Genomic DNA, 12,389 nt, shown 5'->3' with positions numbered 1-12,389 from the left:
AGGCCCCCTCAACTTTTCGATTCTCTATTCAAAGCCCCTTTGGGACCACTCCTAGGAACATTTTGTGAAGTGAGTCTGTGATAGGAAGTATTATGAAGTGTGTGTGTGTGCGTGGGTGGTGGTGCTGGTGGTGGTTGTGAGCAGAGCCTGGCAGTCAAGGGATTTGTAGTTTGCTTACGGCGGTTTCCCAAGCAACCTGTGTGGATAACAAAAAGTCATTTAAAAAAAAATTTTATTTATTTATTCATTGATTCATTCATTCATTCATTCCTAAGAGACACAGAAGCAGGCTCCCTGCAGGGAACCCCGATGCGGGACTCGATCCCGGGGTCACGCTCTGAGCTGAAGGCAGACGCTTCACCACTGAGCCACCCAGGTGTCCCTAAAAAGTTGCTTTCAATAATAGGAGTAAACTTGACTTGACTTCTTTGGTATTTGCCTTTAATTTTTCATTAAGCTTTATACTTAAACTTCACTCCTAATAGAGACATTCATTACTCTCAAAATTCACAGTTGTATTCTTTGAGTCAGTGCCTTAGATCTTCCTCAGTCACCAGAGATGTTCATGTGTGTCATCTTACGTGTCCTACAACAGTCTTAGAGGCTGATGGGGCAGACGTAATTCTTCCAACTTTGTGGACAAACTTCAGAGCATTTTGTGTCAGTGGCTGACTTCAGGTTATGGGGCTTATAAGAAGCAAAACAGGGGTGGATCCCACAGCCTCTGACCCTTACTCCTTTAACTGTGCTGCCTAATTTACTTTATGGGGAGATGAAACCATTGATAGGCTTTGCAGATGTAGACACTAAGGTGATCCATTGCAGTTTCTTCAAACACCCTTTTAGCCGGGTTCTGATTTTGCCTTTCTTTTATCTTCGCTTAATGTAGATGCAATGAAGGATGATAGAAAAGGATGGACTTTGAAGTCAGACAGGTTTGACCCCTCCACTACTCTCTCCTCCACTACTTACTAGATGAGTATATTTGGGCAAGTTACTTACATTTTATAAACTCTGTTTTACTCATTAAAAAAAATAAAGAAGCGGCATCTGGGTGGCTCAGTTGGTGAAGCATCCAATTCTTAGTTTCCTCTCAGTGGTGACCTCAGGGTCCTATGTTGGCCTCCATGCTCAGTGACTCTCCCCCACCCTTTACCTCTCCCCTCACTCTCTCTCTCTTTCTCTAAAATAAATAAATAAATCTTTAAAAAAATAAAGAAGCAAATAAAGAAATTAGGGATATTATCTACCTCACCAGTATATTGTGACAATCATCTCTTGAAACTTAGCCAGCTTTTCACAAATACCGTAGTCGTTCTCCCTCCTTAGAACTAAAAAGTGAATGTAGATCTCAGATAACTTGTAGGCAGTGTACAGGCTCCTGAAAGATCTTAGAGTGAACATTTAGAATAACTAAAATCCCATTGAAATCAATAGGTATTTATTAAGCATCGACCCTTTGCCTGGAAATGTGCTACACAGAGCTCCTTGGAATGTAGTCCTAGTGCCCCATCTTTTGATATTTTGAGCACAGTCTATCAGTTAGTAAATAAATATTATTTGTTGAGAACTCAAATTGGGCAGTGTGTCAAGATGATATGAAAAGAATAAGATGTGGCCATCTCTTGAATGTACTTTACTTTCTGGAGAAGAAAACAAGGTATTTACCACTATTATTCCCATTTCACAGATAAAGATATTAAATAAATTGTAAAGGTCACAAAGACAATATGTGGAAGAATGTGAATTCGGATCCAGATCACCTGACTCTAAAACCCTCTCTGCTGCTTGAGAGAATGTCTGATACGACTCGAAACCAGTGATCCCAACATGAGCCAGCATCTGTTCAGCACTCCCCAAGTTCGAGATACTGCACTTGACCCTTGACGTGCTTTGTCCCCTTTTATCCTGACAGTAGACAAGTGAGGTTGGTACTTCCCTTGGTCCCTTTCTACCAATGGGACACCAGGACTGGCTCGGAAATGGCACAGGCAGTCTTCAAACCCAAGGCTATCTCCAAACTCTAACACTTAACCACTCACTGATAAAGAAGTTGCCTTAGTTTTTTCTTTTTTTCTTTTTTTTTTATCACCTTGCACACTTGGCAAAGTAGCTCCCTCACATTCTACGCGCTGAGGCTTTGTGTGGATGACAACTGCTCTCACGCATAGTTCAGAATAGCATTCCTTTAGATAACCGAAGACTGCTGCGTGAGCTACTATGCAGGAAATTTAAATTATGTCGCTGGACAAAGCGTTCAACCCGAAGCCAGTATTTTGGGTTTTTATAGATGATAAAAATCTGGGTTGCCAGAGAAGCAATGTTTATTTCCTATCATGCCTCAGTTATGTGGATGTATTCTTGATACTATGGAAATAGGAATTTTCAATGCTGTTTGTTAGCTACAGGACAGGTTCAGCTATGCAATTTCACCTGTATTCTTTTCTGTCAAAAAACAACTAGTTGGTAACAGTTCCAACCATAATGAAAAAGAGACTAGACTGAACCTGGGCTGATACTATACAAATAATGTGATTCATTCATTGAAGAATCAATAATGATTCTCTATAGCCTAGCAGATAAAACCCCAAATCCTCACCCAAGTCCGTCTGAATTTGTCCAGATATTCCATTACTGTTCCCTGTCATGAGCCCTGTTTAGGCTTCTCAATATCCTCAAGAGGATACTGAGGCTGGATTTCTTGCTTATAAAAATGCCAATTAAAAATTCAGTTCCTCACACACTAGCTACACTCAAAGTTGTTTTGCCAACAGTGACATATGAAATGACTGACAGTCAAGATTTCAAACCAATAAAGGATAATCTTGCCTCATTACACATGGTCATATATTCCTGGAGATTTCTGTGTATATTCAAATCAAGAAAAAAATATACTAGGTTTTTTTCTTTGGTAAGATTGAGTTATGTTCCAGGCTCTGATAATTATGAGCAAGTTTTTCACTCACTAAGTGTCAGGATATTTGGTTATAAAGACTACACTGTCCCTTATATTACACGAAAACTGGATGGGCTTTACCTGTCATCAGTGTGTCCCTTTTCTGTCTTCATAATGACCCCATGTGTGCCACATAGTTCCAAAACCCCCCTGAGGTTGTCTCAGCCCCAAAGAGACTTTCTGCTCTGGAGTATTTTGGCCTCTGAGATCATGAGTGTTTAGAGGATGGCTGTTTGGCTCTAGGTGAAAAAACAACAGTTCTGGGATGGTTCCACCACGAAGGCTGTAGCTGTAACCACAACGAGAAAGGGCAACAGCATGCTGACAGTTAATTCGCTCCTTAGGATGTTTAAACCTTAACCTTTTATTTTCTTAGATGCTACTAGCAGTACTCTAAGGAACTGAGGACTCCTTTAAGGATTGAAAATATACTGAAATATGGATTATCAGCAACCCTCATGACAAGAGAATAGCAAATGGAGACTGAGTCTATATTTAGAAAATTATGCCGATAACCTTGCAAGTTTCTTACACATTTATTTGGCCTTTGGAAATAGTCAAGTAGATATTTAAGGTCAAGACACTTACATTTAAATTTTTATATGTGATTTTTCTGCATGGGTACAAATAGCAATTTGGTTTTCATTCACTTTTCATTTATGTACTCAACCAATGACTCTTTAGGTCCTTATTAAGTACCATCCACTGCGTTAGCTATAGACACACAAAGATGAATAAAACATGGATCCTCTTCTCAAGATATATATATAGTCTGGCGGAGAAGACAGAGAAACGATAAAATAGTAGGTAAATGCTTTAGCGTAAAGGTGTGTGGAGCATGTGGGGACAACGAAAAGCCTCATCTACTGAGAGATTGTGTGTGTGTGTGTGTGTGTGTGTGTGTTGTGGATGGCTTGTTGGGTAAGTCACAGATGACTTGGAGAAGGTGATGTTCATGCTGAATTTTAAAGGATGAGTAGAAGTAGCAAGGGAAATGCATAAGGTTGAGTGGAATTGGGCTTCTCAGGCACGGGGGAAGCAGCATGAGCAATAGCAAATGTGATCAATAAGGGAAACTAAGAATTATGATGTCACAGCAAAGTTCAATTTTGAGGTGAGAATATGGAGGTGGCTGTGACTGAGATTATGAATGATTGAGAGTCTTGAACTTGATCCTGAATGCAGGGAGGAACCATAAAAATTTTTAAATGTGGAGTGACATAGTTAGGACCAACAGTTCACCATGTTGTGAGAGCAAAAGACCACTTGGAAGGGGGTCAAGGCTAGTGTGAAGTTAGCATGTTTTAATTTACTGCACAGTAAATACGGACAAGGATTCTATACCAGAAGTTTAAATGAAAAGTTTATCCACATGCACATTGTGCTCTTGATTTCTGGAACATAAATAAAAAATTAGTTGTTCATGAAAATATTCTCCAGCCCATACATTTCAATCTTTCTGCTTCTTATCATAATTTTTTTTGGATCTGAAGCTTAAGACAGTTTTTGGTAAGTAGGCAAAAAGTCACATTACTGTTACTGTAGCATTCTTTGAAAAAATTAAATCATTGCGGTAGTTGGTAAATAATTTTGTCATAACCAAAGCAACAATGGCTTTATTTTTCCAAAATCATACTTAATCTTCTTAAAATCAAAGTGATCATACACTTCAAAGAATCTTGAGTTTATATTTCTGAAGTAATTACTTTTATTTGAAAATAACATTTGACATTGAATATTGAAAATAATATTTGATCTTGCTCGTCAGATGGGTTAATTTACATTTGTTGTTTATATCTTTGAAAATATCAATTTGACATTTGATAAGCACCAAAAAGTAAAAGTAGAATGACATAATGATTGATTACTGCTTTGACAATTTTTAATATTGGATGTATTAATTTAAATTAATTTAAACATATTCTCTTGGAGAATAAGATGAAGCAACAAAATTACCTACCACTGTCTTTCAGACACCATCCCTGATTTAACTCTACTGAATGTCAGTTCCATTATTGAAATGTCTAAAAATATTTTTGTTAGTATTCAAGTTCTTTTTTGTGAAAAAAGAATTATATATATATACATATATATATAAAACACATGAATATATATGTATATATAAGTATATACTTACATAAAAGTATAAATAATACATTACGAATATCAAAATAACCCTGGTTCTCTGGAGCCTAGGCCTTCAGGTGATGATCTGGCACTGGGGACAGGCCTAGAGCCTGGGACCATGAGTGCCAGCTTAGAGGCTGGGTCTGCAGGGGCTGGTGTGGCTCCTGGGACTATAGGGGCTGAGTTTCAACATTGTACTCACTCTTTTTCCATATTTTTCTTCCTTTCTTCTTCTTTTTTTTAAAAGTAGATTCTATGCCTAGCATGGAGCCCAATGCAAGGCTTTAACTCACAACCCTGAGATTGAGACGTGAGCTGAGATCGAGAGTTGGATGCTTAGCCCACTGAGCTACCCAGGCGCCCCTATTTTTCCATCTTGTTGTTCCACCTGGCCTAGCCTTTGACCTAGTGCCAAGTGTCTCCATGCCAGGCCTTGACTGGAGATAGTAGGAAAGAAAAAAGAGGAGGATGAAGATGTCACTTACTTTTTCTGAAGGGCAGGACCTAATCTCATACTCTGCTCATGTCCCCTTATTGAGAAGTTAACAAAAGCTGGAAGGGAAGCTGAGAATTGTTGTCATTACCTTGGGCAACCATTTACCTCCAACTTTCAGAAGTTCTGTGACTTTGGCAGAGACTCAGAGACATATGGAAATCCATTATTTTTTTTTTCTATCTTTATTGTGCCCTCTAGCTTTCTTTTGAATTTTTCTTGTCTTTTAGCAAGATTTTATTTTTTATTTATTTATTTTTTTATAAATTTATTTTCTATTGGTGTTCAATTTTCCGACATATAGAATAACACCCAGTGCTCATCCCATCAAGTGTCCCCTTCAGTGCCCGACACCCAGTTACCCCCACCTCCCCTTCCACCACCCCTAGTTCGTTTCCCAGAGTTAGGAGTCTCTCATGTTCTGTCTCCCTTTCTGATATTTCCCACTCATTTTTAGCAGGATTTTAAAATAGTCTTCATGAAAATCTCACATGTTTCTTGTTAATTGTGTTTTACTCTGTGGTACCTTTTGTGTGAGTCTTTCATTTCTTGGCAAAATTTTGCTATACTTTTCACCTTTTTTTTTTCTTTCATCAATTTCATCAGTGTCTTTTTTTTTCTTTCATCAATGCTAGTCTCCTCTTAGGATTCATTGTTATGGATTGAATTGTATCGCCTCAAATGATATATTGAAATCCTAACCCCTATACCTCTGAATGTGACCTTTTTTTGGAAAATAGGGTCTTTACAAGGGGAGCAAGTTAAGGTAATTAGAATGGTTTCTATTTCAATATAACTGGTGTTGTTATAAAAAGGGGAAATTTGGACACAGAAATGGACATGCATAGAGTGAAGCTAATGTAAATACACAGGGAAAATGCCTTCTGAAGACCGAGGACCCCAATTACAGTGTCAGAAGCCAAGAAATGCCTGGGACCACCAGAAGCTAGGAAGATGTGAGGAAAAATTCCCTTCATAGGTTAGAGGGAGATTGGTCCTGGTGATACCTTGATTTCAGACTCCTGAACTGTGAGATGATAAATTTCTATTATTCTGAGTTACCCAGTCTGTGGTACTTCGTTATGGCTGTCCTAGTTGAGTTTGATTAATTATTGCATTGGATTTTCCTGGATTAGTAGTTTTCAGAGGGTTTATTTTTGTGTATTTGAGGAAAGTGGGCAGAGAGCCAAGGTAACATGCCAGCTCCGAGCCCTAATGAGACTCTTCTTTGCTGCTCCTTCAGAGACAGATAGTTTCCACAACTGTGGCTTGACTGTGCATGTAGCCCCAGCTTTTCACCTGATTTTTACCAAATAAATCTGGGAAGGCTTAGGTTGCCAGCCCTTCTTACCTTAGGTTTTTCACTGGCTTTTACAAGTTCTGTGCTTGCTATACAAGAGATGGTAATGGATATGTGATCTTTTGAATACCAAGACCTCTTTCACCTCTGCTTTTTCTTTTACTTCTTCCCTTATGCTCCATCTCAATGGCTTTTGTTAGCCCTATGCTTATTTTGGAGTTTCCAAATATATTGATACATTTTACTAAAAATGCAATATAAAGGATTTTTTGTTGTTGTTATTGTTTACCTGTTGCTTTTCTATGATTGATAGAAAGGAGAATGCAGATTTACACACCCTTGTTCATGGGTGAAGACTCGGCATGCACCTTGAAAGCTTTTGGCAATGGTAAGAACAGAAATAGAAATCGCGTAAGACTAAGGGGTGATTTTGTGTTTTTCTTTTACCAGGCAGCAGATTGGAATCGTGACAAATAATGGTGGCATCCCTTAAAGGGAGCAACTTTGTCAGTTTTGTGTAGTCACAGAAATATCCTGATTCTGTTTCTCCCAAACACAACCCACAGCATCAATATGCAACTGGTCTCTCACAGATATGTCACTTTAGATTTTTAAAATGCTGTCAGAAAAACGCTTGGGTCTTCTCAGTGAATGAGGTTTCTGTGTTTTCTATTTAAAACTTCAGCAAAATTAGTGTTTCTGATTCTTTTTGACTTGGAATCCATGGAATATTTTAGCATTCTTTCCTTCAACAAATATTTACTAAGCGGTTTCAGTTTACTTAGTTTTGTGGCTGGAGTGGGAGATAAACAATGAACAGATGAGATATTTCCATTCCTGCATGAAGCTCAGTTTAATTTCTTTCAGAAGGAGTTGCATAAAAAAAATTCCCTGATGGATATGTCATCAGAAACATAGGTTATATTTATCTTTTAGGTCTTTTTTATTAGCTGCATCAGTAAAATAGTGTCTAAGTCACCCTAAGTCACCTTGTTACTTAGTCCCTGGAAGAATTAGGCATGTTCTTAACTAAAAGTAATAAAGAAACCATGATAGCACTGTTATATTAAAGTTTTCACTTTTTTTTTTTTCTCCGAAGAACATTCTTCATGCTTCAGGGAGGTTAAGATCACAAGGTTTGAAATGGGATAGACTCGGATTCAAACCCTAGCCGACCGCATAACTGGGAAGTTACTTAGGCTGAATGAGATTCAATTTCCTCTGCTGGAAAATGAAAATAATAATCCTAATCTCTCTAGTTTGTTAGGAGTATTAAACACACAAAACAGTATGAATCTCTTTGCACGGCACACAGGAAGAATAGTCTTATTGTTGGTATAGTTATTTATGGCACTGTGCATTAAAGTTCATTGTCTCTTACACACTCCAGGTATGGCCACTGAGTGGCCTCCTCTGTATGGTCCTCTATTGTATAGAGATTTTTATTTATTTTTTATTTTTTTTTAATAATAAATTTATTTTTATTGGTGTTCAATTTGCCAACATACAGAATAACATCCAGTGCTCATCCCATCAAGTGCCCCCCTCAGTGCCTGCCACCCAGTCACCCCCACCCCCCGCCCTCCTCCCCTTCCACCACCCCTAGTTCATTTCCCAGAGTTAGGAGTCTTCATGTTCTGTCTCCCTTTCTGATATTTCCTACCCATTTCTTCTCCCTTCCCCTCTATTCCCTTTCACTATTATTCATATTCCCCAAATGAATGAGACCATATAATGTTTGTCCTTCTCCGATTGACTTACTTCACTCAGCATAACACCCTCCAGGTCCATCCACGTCAAAGCAAATGGTGGGTATTTGTCATTTCTAATGGCTGAGGAATATTCCATTGTACAGAGAATTTTAAAAATCATCTCCTCTAACCCACAGTCTTATTTACTCTGTTCTTTATTTTTGTTCTTGTTGTTGATGATGGTGATCTATTTTGCATTGAATTTTGTTTTGTTTTATTTTGTTTTGCTTTTCTCTATTTATTTTGTCTTTGGCCCAGGGATGGCCATAAACATTTCTTAGAAAAGTAAGCCTTATAGTGTTAAGTCCTTTTAAACATCTATCCTCCTTGCAAGCAGAACTTTCTGGAGGTGGAGAGCTTAGACTTTTATGAAGGCCACAGTTGCCTGTGCAGTTGCATCCAAGTTAACTCTGGTCATTGGTGGCTGTTTTAGCAGCAAAAGCTATACCACGGTCATGGATATGAGATATTTCGAATACTGGGTCGTACAAGATGAGTTTTAGTGGTTTCCCAAGCACTAACCAGGACAGAAGCAACTCCAAACAGTGTCTTGATTCCATGAACAATCCAACAAAGATGATAGAAATATTAATTTCAACCTCTCCTCAGTTATGGTCCTGCACTCAGAACTACCTCTGAAATCAAAGGTAGAAGTAGATACAGTTTTAACAACATCGTTATCAGGGAAGATAATAATGATGGGTGATGGGTAGATGATGTCAAAGAAACAAGGACTACTGAGAGTCCTACGCTCTCTTATAATTCTGACTTTTTAAGTCTGTAGGTGGACTCAAGGGAAGTGATTATATTTTCCCATTTCTTTCATCATCTGAAATGTCACCTACAGTGTGATTAGACTCATAGACTCTGGAGCCAGACTTCCTTGTTACAAATATTGTTTTTTTGTATCTACTTCATTTAATCATTAGGATATAACCTAATGATTAAGTGAGCTAATGCAAGGAAAAATGTATAGAACATAGAAAGTGAGCACATGAAAGTGAGTGAGTAAGTGAGATGACTCCCATGTCAGGCTGCCATTTGGTAGAGGTCAAGAAAGTGTAAGACCGTCATCTCAACTAAAACCAGCAAGCCTCAAAGAGTGTCAGTGTCCTCAAGCTAAGACTGCTCTTCTATAGGATTCCTCATCTCCATCATTAGGAGCCAAGCGTGAGGCCCTTAGTAGTTCTTGCTTCCTGTCCCTAAACACTCATGACCTTTCAATCACTTTGTGCTTTTGGTGCATCAGAAGTGAAGTCATGATATCCCTCATCTCTGTTCATACTCTTTCATACTCTGGACTCTAGTTCTAGGGTTCCAGGCATTGCCTTTTCTAATCTGCCACAGGCCCAGCTCTGAAACCCTAGAATTCTGTGTGAATTAGATCCTTTTTATCTTCAGTCTCACTTGTGAACTTTCTGTTTTCCTTTTGCTGAAACCAAAACATGGCTAGAAACAAAACAAAACAAAACCCAAATACCAAACCAAACAAACAAAAACCATGACTCTACTATGATAATAATGCATCTCTGAAACCTTTGCAAGGGGTGAATGCTTTCTTTCCCAAGTCCCTCATACTATGGGGCCTGGAATTTTCAGGCCATCCTCTCGTTCTCCTTCACCCTTCCTTGGCTTTCCTTCTGATGTCCTATCCCCTACTGCAAACTCTCCATAATCTCAACTGTGCACGTTCTAGTATGCCGATCTTGTACCCTGCACCTATGTGGAACTGTTTATTAGTTCTAATAGTTTTGATAGAATTGATGGATTCTAATAGTTTTTGATGCAAAACCATGTCATCCATGAACAGAGATGGTTTTATTCTTCCTTTTACATTTTATTTCTTTTCCTTGTCTAATTGCTGTGGCTAAAAGCTCCAGTGCAATGTGAGTACTAGTGGGGAGAGAGGCATCCTTCTTTTGCTCCTGATCTTGGGAGGCAAAATTCAATATTTCATAATAAAGCATCATGTGAACTGTGGATTTTTCATAGATGCTTTTTATTTGGATGAACAAATTCCTTTTTACTTGTAATGTTTTTTTCTGTTTCTCCCACGAAGAGTTGTTAAATGTTTTCAAATGCTTTGTCTGCATCTACTGAGATGATTGTGTGGTTTTGTCTTTTACTGTATTAATATGTGCATTACATTTATTGATTTCTTTTTTAGAGAGGGAGAGAGAGCGCATGTGCACCTGTGAGCAGTGGGGTGGGGGGCAGAGGGAGAGAGAGAGAATCTTGAGCAGACTCCACACCCAGTGCAGAGCCTGACTCAGTGCTGGATCTCAAGACCCTAAGATCATGACCTGAGGCAAAATCAAGAGTCGGACACTTAACTAACTGAGCCACTCAGACCAGTCACTCACATTTATTAATTTTTGGATGTTAAGCCAACCTTGAATTTTTAGAATAAATTCCACTTGATTCGGTCCTTTCTATGAATTGTTGAATTTGGTTTGCTAGTATTTTTTGACCACTTTTTTTTTTCATATAAATTACTAAGTGATATTGTTCTGTAGTTTTCTTGTGATGTTTTTGTCTGGAATTGCTATCAGGGTAATACTGGGCTCCAAATGAATTGGGAAATATCTCCTGCATGTCTACTTTTTGGATATCATCCAAAAGAATGTGGTAATCTAATGTTGAAATTGTGAACCACCTCCAAGTAGTAGTTCACTGTGTCCAACAGAGACAGATAGTATTTGGAATTAGATCACCATTCTGTGCGGAAACTTGGCTAAGATATTTAACATTATTGAGCTTCACTTTCCTCACCTGCAACATAGGATTATTAAATCTACACATAGGATTTTATGGAGATTGATTAGTAGAATCCCTAGCATAATAAATACTTGCTATATGGTCACTATTATTTAAGAAACATTTGTGCCTACTAATCAATAGTAAGAGTTCCTGACCAGGTAAAGATTTTATTTGCACTCAGACTTGATGACTAAGTAGTATGATAGTGGTTGTATTTGAAATAAAAATGTTCAATAAGTAGAAATATTTCAGAAGGTATCAGAAACCAAATTTTCAAGGGGAACTGTTAGGTTTAGACTTGGTTTAAGTTTTGCTTTTCATTAGAAAAGTAACTTGACCTCCCTTCCCTCATCTTGAAAATGGTACAGGAAGTACCATGATGGGTATAGCATTGGGAGTGACTTTCACTTTTCTCTAAAAGTAAAAGGCAGTCAAAGAGTGGGAGTTTCCTTTCTTCCCATCTTTCAGAGATTGTTTTCCCACCGACGCTGAATTTTACCAGGTTTGTTCCTTAGGGATGTTCTTTAGAGATTCTTTAAGAGCATATTTTCTTATAATCCCTAATTATTATTATTATTTATTTATTTATTTTAAAGATTTTATTTATTCATGGGAGACACACACACACACACAGAGAGAGAGAGAGAGAGAGAGAGAGAGAGAGGCAGAGGCACAGGCAGAGGGAGAAGCAGGCTCCATGCAGGGAGCCCGACATGGGACTCGATCCCGGGTCTCCAGGATCGTGCCCTGGGCTGAAGGCGGCGCTAAACCACTGAGCTACTCGGGCTGCCCCCTAATCCCTAATTATTGATACTCTTCCTATCAAGTTTACAGAAGAAAGCACTGAATTTTATTCTTTAGCCAGACTGTGGGATGATGGAATAATATTGTCACAGAATTCTTGGAAAGTAGGCTGGCTTTGCTGTCTATTGCTATTTTCTGGTTTAGAATATAGCACAGGGACTCTGTCTAGATTGTTTGCCATACAGCATTTACCAGTTT

This window comes from Canis lupus, chromosome 6, assembly GCF_003254725.2.
Source record: "Canis lupus dingo isolate Sandy chromosome 6, ASM325472v2, whole genome shotgun sequence".
In the NCBI taxonomy this organism is placed as follows: Eukaryota; Metazoa; Chordata; class Mammalia; order Carnivora; family Canidae; genus Canis; species Canis lupus.
This window is presented reverse-complemented; position numbering follows the sequence as displayed.